This window comes from Podarcis filfolensis, assembly GCF_964270895.1.
Source record: "Podarcis filfolensis genome assembly, chromosome: 10".
In the NCBI taxonomy this organism is placed as follows: domain Eukaryota; kingdom Metazoa; phylum Chordata; class Lepidosauria; order Squamata; family Lacertidae; genus Podarcis; species Podarcis filfolensis.
Genome location: NC_139612.1, coordinates 31,146,792 through 31,164,488, shown reverse-complemented (window position 1 = coordinate 31,164,488; position 17,697 = coordinate 31,146,792). Strand labels below are relative to the sequence as shown.

The window sequence follows — 17,697 nt, the reverse complement described above, 5'->3', positions numbered from 1 at the left end:
CACGTAGAATTATGAAGCCCCACCCAATGAACCCACGAAACACTGTTCAGCTGCCACTGGAAGCTGAAACTTCAGTTTAAGTGGGTTGACGGGACTGTGTAACTGGGAACTAAAGGGAAAAGATGCAACTTGGTTGTGTTCAACAATAAAACAGTTGCAAGCACATCACCAGAGTGAGAGGTGGGCAAATCTCTCAGTGTCTCATTTCCCCCCCATATTAATTTAATTTATCAATTTCATAAAATTTGTATACTGCTTAGAAGTAAAAAAAACCACGAACAAACCTTAGGTCAGTTTTAAAAAAGAATAAAACAATATCATTACCAGTAAAAGCAGTGAAAAACACTATTTAATACATTCAAAAATAATTAAAACCAATGATAGACTAAAAGCGGATTAAAACACAACACAATCTTAAATTCTGTTCTCTGCATTTCCACATCAGTTTGTGATTTTTTTTAAAAAAAGAAAGTCCTCATGAAAATTCAATAGCAATTTCTCCTAATTTACCATTTACACAAAACATTTTTGCAAAACCATTTCCCCTAATGTGATGCATTTTCGTATGTTATTGTCACTAATATGTGCATTTTTATGCATGCTTTATCCCAGTATATGCATTTGCTTGCACATGACTTGGTTGGACAACTGCATTGCAAAATTCTTAAAAGTGTGAATGTCAAAGGATGGCTGTGTTTAGGTTTGCCTATTGTTTCAAGAAGTTTTATTTACATAGTTTTGCATTTAGATGTGACCTGAATCAAACTTCTCCTGCATCGCTAACTCAGGAGGTTTTATATGACAATAAATCTCTCCCCAAGTTCTCCAACTTGAATACATAATCTACAAGGCTCCAGGAGCAACACAAAACAACAACACCACATACTTAGGGATGGCCAAAGTCCCTCCATTTGTTAGGTGGAAAATAAGCTGGGACTTTTTCTAGTATGCCCAGGTAAGACTTCACCAATGGGAGAGGCAGGCCATACTTGAACCAACTGAGGAGAGACTCAGGTGGTCCTTTTGGAAAGCCTAAATGTCACCTGCAAGCAGCCATTCCATGAAGCTGCACCAGAGGAAGAGATGGGAAGCAGGGCCATTCTGTTGGTTCAGCTGAGAAATCAGCTCCACACAGGTCTTCCCTCAGTTGCCATGTGGCGGCAGCCATTCCACGAGACTGCAGCAAAGGAGTTGAGAAGATAAGCAGAACCATTGCACTGGCTTAGTGGAGAGACCAGCTCAATTTGTCTCCTCCTCCTCGCCTTAGTTTTTCCCTCCCCTTCCCCCACAGTCCAATTTCCTTCTGAATCTTGTGGACTGTAAACCTGAGGTAAACAGAGCCCTGTTATTGATCTCTGGGAGCTTTTTTGGCTGAACAATGGGCCAAAAACAGGTCAAATAAATAAATAAGCCCAGTGCCAACTTCCATTTAATGAAACAACAATTGAGTAAATCAGCAATGCCGAAACATTTTGTAGTTCGTTTCATCAGTCGCTCATCTCTAAATCCTGAAGGAGTCTGAATAATGTAATATTTAGCTGGGGGTCTTAGTTTCATCTACTAGATTGACTGGGATCCAAAGTAGTCCTCAAATTGTTCCATATGTCCAAGGAGGCTCTAGGCTTCCATTTCTCCAGCAGCTGCTCCCCCTCTCCTCCCAGCGCTACCACATGGCAAACCACTTTTGAACCTGATGAGACTTTCAGAAGCAGTTTGTGATATGGCATTGGATCCTCTGTTTAAAGAAAGAGAAGTCCAAAAATACCGCAGATCATGCTTAGCCCTAGCATGCGCCAAAGTCACTCTCTGGAGTCCAGCCAGGAACTATGGATGCAAAAGTCTCTTGAACTCAAGCACATCACAAGCTCTGATAAACTCAGTCCACTGTGCGGTTTAACAGATCCGCCAAAATAAGTGGTTTGAAACTCTCGTGGTGACAGCAGAGCCCTCAGCAAGACTTGTCATAGCTGCCAGGCAATCAACTGTCAGAGAAGCCGTAATGTAAAGCCAAGTACGTATTTTCTCAAAATGAACATCAAAGCTACACCGGGAAGATTATTTGCGAGGCAAGAAAGGCTTGTTCTGTGACAGAGGCCTGTTAACACCGGTCCCTGCTAAGGCTGTGCCATGTGATTTATGATGCAGCTGTTCTCATCTCAACTGACAGGCCTCTATTCCAGCGGACAGGCAATACTTGCAGCACACAGGAGGACGGGCTTAAAACACAGGCTGCTCGGCTACATTTTGGATTCGGTTCATGGCTCTTGCCAAATGTCTTGTACGATCCGGAAAATTTTGATGTTTTAAAAATGTGTGTGAGAAAGAAATGGCGGCTATTAGAAATTACAGCTGCTGACATCATTTTTACTTGCCTCGTTTGATTTGTTTGTAAGCGTATTATTTCCCAGTTACTGCAAGTTCTGGGGCATAAAAATTATCCAAAATGTGTCTAATCCCACCTATGGGAGCATGGCTGCTTGATAACAAATTGCATAGAAACTTCTGTTACATAGAAACAGCACATATAAACTTTGAGCAATAGCTCTTCTGAAGACGCTATACTCAGCATTACCACTAAAAACTTAGGTCAGCTTTTGCCAGCTTTCCGCATGCTGGCTGGGGCTGATGGGAGTTGGATTCCAAAACACCTGGAGTTAGGCACCAGTTAGGGATGGCTGGGGTAGCATGCCAAAGCCCAGGGGATAGCACTTTGGGAACTAACTAGACAACCCCTGTGCCCTTTGAGGCAGGGTTGCTGTTTTTCAAAACAACAACAATCCAAATTGCTAGCATGGGTGGCCTGATCTTGATTGTGTCCCTAGCATGAGGGGCAGAGGGCTTCAGTCCTTTCTCCCCTGCTATGATCTTGATTTGGATTGGGAGCGGGGCATGACAACAACAGGGATTGCAATGCAAGTGAGTGTTCCCATCCCTGTGCAAATGTCAGTATCAGGGAGGAATCCCTATAAAAACTGAGACCATACTGAGTGCAAAAGGTTAATGCCCCTCTACTTCCCCGAGTCAGACCCTCTGCACTCAGGACCAGTGAAATATACTTGGAGTCAAGAGTGGATTTCATGCTCTTTATTCAGCTCATAGTGGTGAAGAGGAATGGAAGTTCCCCCAGAATGTCTGCTTATATACATTATTTACACAGTGGGCTGCACATGATTGGCTAATTCCGGGATTCTCCTATAGGCCAATCAGGTTGTGGATTCACTTCCACCTGGAGCTGGATTGGGTGGCTCCTGTGGACCAATCATAGTGCTGCATTGTTCTAGGACCAATCAGACTGCTGCATTCTGAATTCTATTGTTCTAGGACCAATCAGAGTGCTACATTTTGGATCCTATTGTTCTTGGACCAATCAGACTGCTGCATTTTGGATCCTATTCAACTCAGTACATAACAACCAGCAAAGTGAGACAACCACCTTGGGCAGCAGATGCCTGGGAGCCAGCAATGACAGCTAGGTCTCCTGAATGCTCCCTTCTGTTAGAGGACGAAGTTGTGCTCTTATGCGCTTATGTACCACGTGACCTGTCTTGGACTCCCATAACTAGCCAGCTACCCTCAGGTGCATGGAGGACACAAACACATTGCCAGTGTTGACATAAGATTCAACTGCCAGTCCAACAGGTTTCTGTGTCTGGAATGCAGGTGGGGGCACCATCTCGACCTTCACCTCAGGCAGAAAAAATGCCTTGGGCCAGCCCCATCCACACCGACAATCTGAGTTTGAAAAAACAAGCCTGTGCTTAAGGGTACAGATATATTACCATCTAGCTTGGCCCTCAGTCTTCCAGAATATTCCGTAGCAGACCTTAAAGGCACACAAGGCACCAACAGAGAAGTGTCAAAGGAAGACTCCAGGGTGAAGTCACTGGATTGGGATTAATTAGCAAATCTGACCCTGTGGAATTTGGCCTCTATGAATGACTAGCTGGCTGCAGAACCTAATTGCTCCTTTCTACGCTATTGATCTGGCTATATCTATTTATCACCAATAGTGGGGAATGGGTTGCTCCTTAGCAGACTGGACAGCGCATCCATTTCATTGGTCTCTGAATTCACTTTTGTGCTTGGCGTAGTCCTGCGTACTGGTGCCTTTTTGCATTGCTTGACCTTTCGGCCTCGGTTTGTGAATCGGATGAAGTGGGCTCCCTTGCCTACAAAAGCTTAAATGCAGACTAAAATATGTTTGTCTTTAAAATGCCACAAGATCCTTTGTTGATGCAGAGTGAGCTACATTTGGCTCTGCAGCACATCACCACAGTGCGCAAGATATAATGGTAACCCTGAAGCTGCTTGTGAAATTTTTAAATCTCTGGTATATTTACCGAAGTGAAAGCGTTTATTAAACTCAGAGCAGCAATTACACCACAAGTCTTTGGCACATGTACACACACACAGAGAGAGAGAGAGAGAGAGAGAGAGTCTAGGAAGGGCTACTTGACGAATATTATTATAAGATCTGATCCTTTCTGAATGGCTGCTATTGTCTTGGGATGCCCCAGGTGCATGGCTTACGTGAGTTGGTTCAGTAATTTCAAATCATCTTTTGGCATCTAAGGCTGCTCACAGGAGGAATCACTGTTCACTGGAACTCTGCCAAAAAGAAAGTTAATAGTTCTTTTTATTGAATAAATAGTAGGGCGTAAAAGGGAGGTATGGACTGTTGCTGTGTGACCTCCATTAATTCCAACATAGGATACAGTGGTACCTCGGGTTACATATGCTTCAGGTTACATACGCTTCAGGTTACATACGCTTCAGGTTACAGACTCCGCTAACCCAGAAATAGTACCTCGGGTTAAGAACTTTGCTTCAGGATGAGAACAGAAATTGTGCTCCGGCGGCACGGCAGCAGCAGGAGGCCCCATTAGCTAAAGTGGTGCTTCAGGTTAAGTACAGTTTCAGGTTAAGAATGGACCTCCGGAATGAATTAAGTACTTAACCCGAGGTACCACTGTATTTAGTGAGGCTATATAACTCCCGACTCAATGAATAGGGTCAAACAGCACCAGTGATTTGCAGGTTGCACCAAAGGTTTGATCTAATGTACCATGGTTAATAATACAATAACAGGGCATGTCATTTTCGGGAGTGAAACTTATTTTTTGAAAATTTATTCAGTGAGGGGTCTTAAAAATATGTTTTTGGGTGTGGGGAATTCAAAATCTGCTATTATTCTTGTTATCAGACAACATTTGGCTTGATAAGTCTATGTTTAATGAATAAACACATAAACTGCTTTCAGAAAATCCAAGAATTTTAATTTTATCTTCTGAAAATGTCAGATAATGCTTAATAATAATAATAATACATAACTACAAGTACTTAGCAATCATTTTAAATGATTTCTATGCATTTTTACACAAATTTTACTTACCAAGGAAAACTAAATTATATTAATTTAACCAAAATATCTTTTGAATTCCCAAGTCATGTTACAAATTTTTAGCACTCATCCTTTTTGGAATTTGAAAGTTGAAAAATTCAGCATGTCCTAATATAAACATTACTCCCCACTCTACACACAGTCAAGGTAGGAGACAGGATTAGAAATGTAACCATTACAGTTAATGACTACAGTCACGTCCTCAATTAAGCACAGTTGAAGGGAACACACAGTTGTACAGATGCACAGTTATAATGGCCTGGTTTGATAAGCTTATTTTGGGTCCTTATTTTTTCATGACTGAAGAGATTTGTATCTCTAAATATTGCTATTACTCACATGAAACCTGATTGGCTCACAAAGCTCTAGAACAGAGCTCAGCTTGAGTGCAAGCTCAATTACTGCAAAATTCAACACCATCCCTAGTGCCCAAGAATGTAAGGGAAGGAGAGGCAGTTTTCACCAGTTCCCCTTTCCCCTGCATCCCCTGAAAATCAGTTCCAGAAGACTGGAGGAACCTCCAGAAAAGTAAGGAGCATGGCACTAGGGGGCTGCCGAGGAGATAAAGGTAAAGGTAAAGGGACCCCTGACCATTAGGTCCAGTCGTGGCCGACTCTGGGGTTGCGGCGCTCATCTCGCTTTATTGGCCGAGGGAGCCAGTGTACAGCTTCCGGGTCATGTGGCCAGCATGACTAAGCCGCTTCTGGCGAACCAGAGCAGCATACGGAAACGCCGTTTACCTTCCCGCCAGAGCGGTACCTATTTATCTACTTGCACTTTGATGTGCTTTTGAACTGCTAGGTTGGCAGGAGCAGGGACCAAGCAACGGGAGCTCACCCCGTCGCAGGGATTCGAACTGATCGGCAAGTCCTAGACTCTGTGGTTTAACCCACAGCGCCACCCGTGCCGAGGAGATAGAGGATAATAATTTAAAAAACCTTCATTTCTCTAACATTAGCATATGCTTCTGATGAATCAAATGCCATTCTGCAGACAGAATTTCACCCAGTCTTTGCAATGATTTTTTATTGCAGCAGAAAGCATAAAATTAGAAACTAGGTTTGCTAATGAGTTCAATTAAGCTGTCTTCAAGCTATTCAGTGGAAATAAACCAGAGGATACCTGCCTATCATGCATCTCAGTTTGAAAAAGAGAGGTCTTATGATCAAATCTCTTACTAGGATATGCTGGGCATTCGAAGACTGCATGTGAATTTAAATTTTTGCCTGATCGACTATGTGAGCAAATTCCCTCATTAAAGTATCTGAAAGTGGAGATGATTTTCCACTACACTGAGAGTAGTTAATCTCCAGACACATTTAAATGAAGAGTCAATTTTAAACACATGTTCGGTGCTGATATATTTTTCTCTGTAGGCATCTTTTACATTGCTTTATAGCATACAGTCGTGACAGCTAGTTCCCAAAAGGCAAATCAGTTACCAGATTTCCTTTCTCATGTAGAATATTTGCAAGTCCTTTTCTTTCCAATACATAGGAATTCTACCAACCTGCTTCTCTAATATGCCCTGTTTTAGAAACTTATTCCAGAGCCTTCCCAGAACCTGGAATTTGTGCTAAAATCTAAATAAACAAATAAATCTCTGTGTGAGTGCAAGGTTTTGCATCTGGGCTTATACTTTGAATATTTTTTATTAATTCATATATACACATGTGTTTATATCTATAAGATTTTGCAGACTTTGGCTGTGAACTGGGGCTCTACAAAAAAAAAAAATTCAAGTTGCACCCCACTGCTTCTAATTGGCCCCCACTGGCTTGCCCTGAGTCTCATAGTTGCTGGGCCTGAGTTGCCCTGCCCTTGCATGAAGTCTTGGGTTTACAATTTTGGGAGAGGGGAGACTGCGGCACTGGGGAACAGGCCGGCTGGTGAGACCACCTAGATTTAGAGGCCCAAGTTGTCCTGCCCTCACAGCAAATGCAACTGGAAATGGGCACTGCTTCCCCTCACCTTGAGAATTAAATACGTCAGTCCTCCTGTTGTGTACTCTCGCCCTTCTTTGGTTGCATGCATGGTTTACAAAGCCTGCCCATCATGTCTGAGCAAAGACAAACAGCAGCACAAAAGTGATAATGCACGTACACCCTGAGAAGCAACATCTCTTGCAAATCCCACTCAATTCTCTTGAAAGCAATTGACTGACTACCTAACAAGAGGCAGAGTCCCACATAAGTCAGCTGCAGCCATTAAGTGGGAGTGTCAGAACTGAGGGTCACATCAGAAATATATTTGTGCTGGCGGAGGAGCCCTGCTTAGATTGATGGAGCCATTTCCAAAGTCTGGCACTTACAGAATTTGCAAGACTTGTTATCTTTCGGGGACTTATAAACAAAGCACTTGTTGCCTAGCAACCGACGGCAGCCCAACAGTCAGTTTAAATATATTTTAACATCTTTGTGTGGGCCTGACGTGTGGGTCACAGCAGTAATACTTGCCATCTCTGATATTTGGGAGAAGGATAATAGTTTAGTGGTGAAGCATCTGCTGTGCGTTAGAAGATTCCAGGTTCCACCTGCAGTTTTTCCAGGTGGGGGCGGGCAGGTCCCATACCTGAAACTGTAGAGAGCCGCAGCCAGTCAGCATCAGAGAGCTTGCTACATTCCTACAATGGGCAAAAATTGGTTTATTTATTGGAAGCTTCAGAACGACACTACCACTGTATCACCTCCAAGGATGGCCAAATCTGTTAATTCTGGCTTCTGTTTCTCATTTTTCTCTTTCTCTTTCCCTTTTCATATCAATTTGTGTGTTTTTTTCCTCAAGCAAAGTCATCAACATTTTAGTGCAAACTTTTTCCTAATATAAACGTATTTACCCTAATATTTCTACTTTCCTCAATATAATGCACTCTTTTATGTAATTTTTAACATTATAAGCATTTTTCGTACACTTTGCCTTCATATATGCATTTTTTTGTAGCCATTACTTGCTAAGAATATTACATACAGTGTGGGGTGACGGAACTACATCATTGCAATATTTACCGGAGGGGGGGAGTGTGTGTCAGTAAGCTAGCCAGCTACACTGATTCATAAATATGTGGGGAAATGCTCATTACAATATTATGAGCTCAGCATATACGCTAATTTTTTTTACAAAGGTGGCAGAAGATATCAGCCATACATTCACTTTAAAGCGATGCTAGCAAGGAGAGGTTTATCAAAGGATCCTGAATTATAAAACAAAGAAGGGGAACCAGTTATTCTTAGTTTACCCTCCAGCTTTCAAAAGTAGAAGATGAAAGCACCTTGCATTAAAAGGAATCTGCTGAATGTGTACAATCCCGCTACATTCATGGGTTTTATAAATCTGTTTTAAGTCATCCCTGTAGGCTTAAGGAACAAGAAGATGCCAATCTGTATACGCTGGTGGCTTTTATTATTTCACACAAATTTAAAATAGTTTTGCAAGGCAGTTCCTAACATAACTTACAGTATATAACATGAGTACAGATTATATATTAGGAATCCCAGCTCCTGCTCCCTCCAAGTTCTGCATATTAGGGCTGAGCTGAAAGGAGGTACTTCCCCCTGGGCTAAACTATCCTTCCCAGGCTCCTCCCCATTTCTGAAGGGCAAAGAGCCGCCTAACAGTTTGAGGCAGGTCCTGGCTGACTGGCTGCAGCTGTGTCTGGTCCTGGAATATTTGTGTCTTGTGCTGCTTGTGTTCCTGATCTCGCTGGTTCTATCCCTCTGTTCTAGAGTCCTGGCTACTGCTCAGGTAATAATACAATGCCCCCACTCTGAATTGGCTCCATGTATCCGGAGCAAATGTTGTCACACGCCCAAGTCTGATTGGTAACATAGATTCATGACATCATCTAGTTCATTCTGGGATCCCTAGTTAGCTGGGATTGTCCATGTAATGATTCCCAGGAAGAAGAAGACCCGATAATTCTACAGTGGTGGTCGGGAGCTATGCCAAGCCAACAGCAAACCAGAGAAACGATGCAAGTGAATAATTTATTGGGACTGCATAATTCATAGGGGCTACACACACATACACATTCGAAGCACTACAATCTTCATTCAAACCAAAGAAAACAGAGACTGGGGCGTTAGGTATCTTAAACACATTGCAATCTCAGTTTGATTTAGCAGGCCATGCTGACGCCTCTGGAAAGTGCAGAAATAGCAAGTCCCATCAAACACATGAAATCAGGAAAGGAACAGGAGTATATGACTATCTAGCAGTTAATGGTAAGAAGTGTTGAAAAAAGTACTCCTTTTCCATTGCAGCTATTGAGCAAAAACCAATTCCCTCTGCACAGCACAACCAAATAAAGCCTTCATCCAATCAGTAATCTACAGTCATATTGCCTATTTCCACTATGAATGTTTGCCTGGTGTAAGGGCCTTCCTAAGAGCTGATCCAAGCAAGGGCCGTGAACCTAAGTACTGTATTCAAGTTAAGTTTCACTTTCACAGCATTCCTGAGAGGCAGGGCATTTATTTCACAGCGCCAGCTAACCCTGTGAATTCCAAGGCATCTTTAGAAGCAGTTCCCATCACTGATGCCTGCAGACACCTGCTGGGCAGATATTTAGCAGTGCACTATTTAGCAGCACACTATTAACCTCTAGATGTTTTTGGTTTAGTAGAAGAGGCCTGGAGAGCTTCCACCAAACAGAACATCCAAGCTCAACAGAGCTGTTCTTTTAGGCTGGGTTTTTCTTTTGCAACTTGATATAGCACTTTCGCAGACAATCGTTTATCACATATTGGGCACACTTCAGTTTATTCCAAGGTAAATAAAATGGACTACAGTTGCATTACAGATCTTCATTTAATGGACAGCAGCACGTATCCTATTGACACAATTTGCTGGCATTCGTTCCAAAGCTGATTTCTTTGAACATAAGCCAAATTCATTTCTGTTGAGCGTTTTCCCAAGATCACAGCCAAAGTAAAAAAAAAAAAAAGTAACCTACGGCAGTGATGGGCAGTTCTCATCAACCCAGACAATGCTGGCTGAGCCTGATAGGAGTCGGAGTCCATCAACCTGGAGGGACACAGTTTGCCAACCCCTGACCTATAGTATAAAAGGGTGCCATGGATTTCACCAACAGACTGAGTATAAATAATATGAGTGCAATGGAATGTTCTGCTATTAGAATCATTATACAGTGGTACCTCGGGTTACATACGCTTCAGGTTACATACGCTTCAGGTTACACACTCCGCTAACCTAGAAATAGTGCTTCAGGTTAAGAACTTTGCTTCAGGATGAGAACAGAAATCGGGCTCCGGCGGCACAGCGGCAGCAGGAGGCCCCATTAGCTAAAGTGGTGCTTCAGGTTAAGAACAGTTTCAGGTTAAGTACGGACCTCCGGAACGAATTAAGTACTTAACATGAAGTACCACTGTACCAGCACAAGCATTTTAGCTTTCCAGAGAGAATGATCTTTCCTCTCCCCACTGCAGGCTGTTCGGGGAGGGGGGAATCTCCTGATCCCACAGACATGTGGGGGGGACATGGTGAGCTCACAGGGGAAGGAAGATGGGGAAAGTCCAGTCGTACTAGCAGAACTTATTGCAGTAGTGGGAGCTACTTAGCTGAATCTGGCCCTATAAATTTGGATGAGCACTTTGGGTCTTGCTTTGGATTTGCTTTTAATGCTTTTTCTTATCTCTATTTTTTTTAATACATAAGTTGCTTTGAGACAACTGGTGTAAAAAGCAACAAATAAGAGAGATATGAGCCACGCAACTGTGCAAAAAAGTGCGCTTAATTATCAAAGTGTTTCTACAGATAAATCAACACCTTTTAACTTCGCTTATAAACATCACCAATATCCTCCCAGTTCCTTCTAGGAATCTAAAGAAGCTGCCATATAAATATGTCTCCTAGCAGGAGCATTCAAGAAAATGCTGAGCCCAACGGAAGCCGCAATTAATGATTTACGCACATCCTAGCCAGGCATCTCTCAGGCTCAGCAAGGGAAGAAAGATTCATTGATCGCTGCTCCCTGGAGCACAAACCAGCTGTCAGAAGCCAATTTATCTCTCTCTTTCCCTGCCTCTTTTTTTCTGAAATGCATGATACCAGGTGGAAAGGGGGAAGAAGCTGCTGGACATGGAGATGACTGGGTGCTCTGCAGAAGTGGGCCTGAAGCAGGGGTAGGGAAGCTGTGACCCTACATGTGTTGCTAGACTACATCTCCCATCAGCCCTGACAATGAATTGGTCAGATAGGGCAAAGGCTGATGGGAGTTGGAGTCCAGCAACATCTGGAGGACCACAAGTTCCTCATCCCTGGCCTTTGTCCTTTCGAAAGACTCTGACGACTAACCGTGCTTCAAGTTATAGCTCTAAACACGCTAAGAAGAGTTCCACTTTCTTCTGCTCCTTCTTCACTGAGGAAAAAGGGAATTCCAAACAATTATGTCATGGAAATATGCTTTCACAATTTAACATCTGGTTTCCTAGAAGAGGCTATGCATTAACTCCAAATTCTTATGTATTCTGTGTGTATGCCAGTCATAGGAGCCAAGTGCTAGAGGTTGAGGTCCTTTCAGCCCACCAGTAAAATATTTGAGGGGGCTGTCCCCCACAAAGTTGATGGGCATTGCCATTCAGATGGTGTTGTGATCGGTTATGCAGGGCGGGGCTTACCTCCCCCCCCCCAATATTTTATTCACGTTGGCACCCCTGCCAGTTCTAAAATGGGAAAGTATGGCCACAGAAACTCTCACAATGTCACTGGAAAGCATTAGAAAATACTATAATGATTTAATAATCCATGGACTCAATGCATTTAGATTCAGGCTGCAATCATTTACCGTGGGAATAAGCCTAACTGAAGTCAATGACATTTACTTCTAAGTAGACATGCTTAGAGAATGTGTTGTTCCTGTCTAGTGAATGTGTTGATCCTGTCATCTTAATTCCTAACTATTATTTCAGGAGTTCCATATCTCTTAGTCCTCTGCATGGGAAAATGTTACATTGCTTTTGTTTCTTGGAAAGTGTTTTTTTGTTTGTTTTGTTTTGAGGAGGAGTTTCCTCAGACAAAATTGTTGAAAATAAAGAAACTGGGCCGAACTTTTCCAAGATGGTATATTCTGTTTGATTTGCAGAAATGTTTTTCCTTTGAACCTACTATAGAAATTAAAAAGATGAAATGCATTTTAGAGGATTCTCTGTAAAGGCTAAACAAAGCTGTAAGGCAAAGAATGAAAGCGACACTTACTAACAATAAGAAAATGCCAAATATTCTAACACTTCACTGACAAAATGGGAATGGCTATTGAGACAGACCGCAACTTTTCTCACAATAACTACTTGAACCATTCTTTACAGATCAGCAACACTTTCATGCTTTTGATTAGGTGGTATATAACAGCATTTGAAATATTGATATAGCTCAGTACGGAATGCCTTGTTAGGAAGGGGCGATTCTGTGTAAATAAGCTTTGCCTGGTTCTTCCTGCTCAGTACAAGGAAGAGGAGTACGTGAGGCTGCCCCTTCCATTGAAGACTTGTAGTGTGTAGAGCACCCCAAACCCCATGCTTGTAAAGGATCACAAGAGGAAGCAGCAGTAATCTTTACCTCATCTTTATCTTATGTAAGCACATAAGATGTAGAAATTTATTTGTTAGATTGGTGGTTCCCAATTAGAGGTCCGGGGACCCCTGGGGGGTCTGCAGAATGCACCCAGGGGGTCCACAGTCCCATCCCTCTCCCTCCCAACTATTTTTTTTTTCATTTTTGCATGGTAATATCACAAGTTTTATGGTCTGTTTTAGCACTGTGCCTCAGAAAGTAGCCCTGATATGCCTGTCACAACCATGCAGGGATATTGGGGCTCACTCAGCTGGAGGGCGGGGGGGGGGTCTTCCCTCACCCCCGCTGAGCAGCAGGCCAGGGCCAGCTGCATTGGCCCCAGCCTATGAGGCGCTGGGGTGAAAGTGCCTCAGCTCATGGGCTGGCGCCAATGCAGCTTATTTCAACATTGTGGTATACCACCAAACCGCAATGTTTGGCTGGTGATACACCGTGATGTTGAAAAGCTGACATCGCCCAGCCCTAATCCCCTAGCCTGATCTACATGAACCCCACCCATCCAGTCTCCATGACTGTTCCTTCCCTCATCCCCACGCATGATCTTCAATTTCAGACATCGTGATATATCAGAATATTGTGATGTTTAGCTGCTGATACATCACAATGTTGAAAACCAGATATCACTCAGCCCTAGTCTGTGGTTTGGTGTTGTTTTTTATAGTATACCTAACATCCTTTGCAAATTAGGGGCTACCCCACATTTTGTTCAAAAAATGTATTTGCAGAGGTAACTACCATAGAGTTATCAAAATTATCAAAATTCTGTGGCTTGGCTTTTGAAAAATAGGGGGTCCTCAGTAATTAGCTAATTGGGAACCACTGATTTAGCTTATTGGTTGCAACAGAGTTATGAAGTTTGCAAATAAAATGCAGAAATGTTGCAGAGAAGCCTCCTCCAATTTTACAGCTCCACGCACAGGTTCCAAAATTAAGTGGGGGCTATTTTCATGTGTGGGATTGTACAGTTTTCATGGGCTGACTCACTGGAGCTCCAGTCAGAATATTATTCTCCCCAGATTGCTTTTTGTCATCCTAGCCTCAGAGATGGGCAAGGGTGGTCACCAGCTAAACAGATCACACACAGTCCTACTTCAAAAATCCAAGAGGGGAGGCAGTTTCCTCCCCCATACCTTCCCTCCCAAATACAAGTCAAATTTGCAATGGTTTGAAAATTCAGCTCCTTCCCTATCATGTATCATCAAACTAACCCTCCATGTCAAACATCTCCTCAATACATTTTTGATGCCTGAACTTTCTGCTCAGCATATTTGTCTAATTCTTTTTGCCAGCATAATTTTTTTTGGGGGGGGGGTTGGCTTGACCAGTGAACAATGTTAGAGAGAAGCTGCTCCAAATTCATGTCTTCTCCCTCTTCATAAACAGGGTCATTGAGCAAAGGTGTAAAGTACACCTTCAATTATATCCTCCTTTTATCTTATGAAGAGGGCACAACACACAAGAGGCCAGGGTCCTTCCTCTCCTTAATATTCTGTTTATTATTATTTATTTCTATATCGGTCCAAAGATCTCTGCCCTTCCTTTCCATCATAATCCTCAAGATAGCATTTTTTATAATGTAAACAGAGTGAGTATTGAAATTCAGCAGAACTAAGTCACAATGCTCACATTTTTTAAACAAAAAATGAATAAAAAATAATAGCAGAAGAACGTACAAAATAGCCCAGAGTTCTGTGAATTGATTATGCAATCCTATCCATGCAAACTTGCTTTGGAGTATTATAAGTTCCATTGGATACAGTGGAACTTCATTCTGAGTGCATAAAATTCCATATCATTTTGGGTTGACTTTGAAATATTGCCTTAAAAATAGATGCTTGTAGTTTCACATGACCATACATGATGTTGTGTTGTTGTTAGTCTGTGTGTTTTTGTGGGTACGAAGAGAAAGGAGTGTGGGGAGAGAGAAGGACTGAAAGCTGTTGAATGCAATGCAATTTATTCTAGCAGGGTGTTTTCAAAATCACAACCAGAGATGGTAAGGTGGTATCTTTTACTGGATTAACTTCTGTTCAGCTTTCATAGACTTTGCCTTGAATTTAGTCTGCTAAATTGAATCTGAGTTTACATACAAACAACCAAGGCTAGATTAGAGTATGACAGCATATAATCAATTCAGGTAATAGGATCTTTCATTACGAGCTTCCAATAGATCAAACAGCTGTGACTTGATAGGAGGTTTAGCAAACAGTTGTTCAATACCACTGTTGGCCCCCAAAAATAAAGAGCATAGAACTGGTAAGGTGATATTTTTTTTATTGCACCAGCAGCTGTTAGTACGACAGCTTGCAAGCTCATTTCAGTTCTGAGTTACGCAGAACTCTGGACTGCTTCATACTTTGTTCTTACTTTAGTGTGTACCCATATTGAATGTGCTGCAAAATGCCATATATTTACAGGCATATATTTACAGGCATATACGTACAGCGGGATATCCTTGGACAAAGAAAAGGCTAAGTCGTAAACCCTACACAAATCTGGAATGGGTTCCCTAAGACAACCATGGTGCCTTGTTTGCCTCCTTCTGGCAACTCCTGCAGCCAAGCTGCATTGCTCTGCTTTCCTTTGGACCGCATTAGTGAGGCCAAGGCTGGGGTATTGTCGCCTGGGCATCCCAGGACCTCCATACATACTGCGCTCTGGGGAGATCACTTCAGCACTGCCAAGTGCGGTGGCTTGACTTCACCCCTGGAGGCACACTCAATTGTCTCTCAAGACAGATGGATGTCAACAATATAAACAAGTACAGGGACATGCTGCCAGGGCTGGATTTAGATGAAGAAAGGCCCTAGGCTACTCCACTTGTGAGGCCCCTCCCCATCCCCCACCCTCACAACTAGAAGAAAATGGAAGAGTGTTATAAACAAAATTAAGTGGAGCCCAAGTTTGCTTCAAATTGGGCCCCACTGGCTAGCCCTGAGTCTCATAGTTGCTGGGCCTGAGTTGCCCTGCCCTTGCATGAAGTCTTGGGTTTACAATTTTAGGAGAGGGGATGCTGCGGCACTGGGGAGAGGGCAGGCTGGTGAGGCCCTGTAGATTTAGAGGCCCAAGTTGTCCTGCCCTCACATGAAGTCTTGGGTTTGCAATTTTGGGAGAGGGGAGACTGTGGCACTGGGGAGAGGGCAGGCTGGTGAGGCCCTCTAGATTTAGAGGCCTGAGTTGCCCTGCCCTCACATGAAGTCTTGGGTTTGCAAGTTTGGGAGAGGGGAGACTGCCCACTGGGGAGCAGGAGGGCTGGTGAGGCCCTGTAGATTTAGAGGCCCAAGTTGTCCTGCCCTCACATGAAGTTTTGGGAGAGGGGAGACTGTGGCACTGGGGAGAGGGCAGGCTGGTGAGGCCCTCTAGATTTAGAGGCCTGAGTTGCCCTGCCCTCACATGAAGTCTTGGGTTTGCAAGTTTGGGAGAGGGGAGACTGCCCACTGGGGAGCAGGAGGGCTGGCGAGGCCCCCTAGATTTAGAGGCCCTAGGCTTCAGCCTTCTTAGCCTATACATAAATCCAGCACTGACTATAGAGGGAGCCATGTAGGGAAAAAAATGAATTATTCTTTAAAACAATAATATGCTTAAATCATCTGCTTCTTACTGCCTACAATCAGTAAGGCAATCCAACAAAGCACTTGAGTTGCAGAATCAAAATCAATACCAAACCACAACTATTCCTTGCCTACTCTACCTCCCCTGTTACTTCTGGAAAACACCCTTTGCAGAATAAGCAAAGGTAGACAATAGCATTCCAGCTTCTCATTAATATTGCTAGACATTTGTAGCAATATTGCATTCAGGGACTAATCCATTCTGGGGACTGACCTTTTCGTGAGAATACCAGCTACTCAAGGTCCTGACCCCAGACTGAAATATATGTAATAATTTCAATAAGAGCTTCTTGAAGCACATCTAACGGTGCCCTTGGTTCTTTTATAGTATCTGGAAGAAGTTTAAGCTTTAAAAATAGAATTCAGGCCTTGAACCACTCCCTGTTTCCTGGTACTGTACTGCTCTAATATAGCCTACCCAAGGAAGGAGAAGGGCTACGGACAGTTTGAAAGAGCTCTGGTTTCCGACTTATTAATTGCAGCTCACAGGAATAGCGAAGGAGATCTGTGGTGGAGGACAGAAATACTTGTAAAGTGTGTGGCCACTTCAACATGCTGAGAGGGTTTAGGGGAAAACCACATATGGGTTACTACATGGAGGGTACCAAGCATCTTTATTAGCAAGGGATGCGGATAGTGTTGTGGTCTAAACCACTGAGCCTCTTGGGCTTGCCAATCAGAAGGTCGGCGGTTCAAATCCCCAAGATGGGGGGAGCTCCCGTTGCTCTGTCCCAGCTCCTGCCAACCTAGCAGTTCGAAAGCACACCAGTGCAATTAGATAAATAGGTACCATGAAGGTAAACAGCGTTTCCATGTGCTCTGGCTTCCGTCACGGTGGCCTGTTGTGCCAGAAGCGGTTTAGTCATGCTGGCCACAAGACCTGGAAAGCTGTCTATGGACAAACACCGGCTCCCCCGACCTGAAAGCGAGATGAGCGCAGCAACCCCATAGTCACCTTTGACTGGACTTAACTGTCCAGGGGTCCTTTACCATTTACCTTTATTAGCAAGGGGCATTTCAGTAATATACAGAAGGGTTCCACCCTGTGTTTGCCAAAATCCAAAATCCTCCTTTCCATCCACTGACTTTGACAAATGA

At 43.2% G+C, this 17,697-nt stretch overlaps 1 long non-coding RNA gene across 1 annotated transcript in view; it reads right to left on the bottom strand.

The window, feature by feature from the left end:
* LOC310744027 overlaps window positions 1–17,697 on the bottom strand; it is a 42,966-nt gene that overhangs the window by 8,658 nt on the left and 16,611 nt on the right. The window contains exon 2 of the long non-coding RNA XR_014539359.1: window positions 4,531–4,608. This is a non-coding gene — a long non-coding RNA (uncharacterized lncRNA). The remainder of the gene's footprint in view (window positions 1–4,530; window positions 4,609–17,697) is intronic.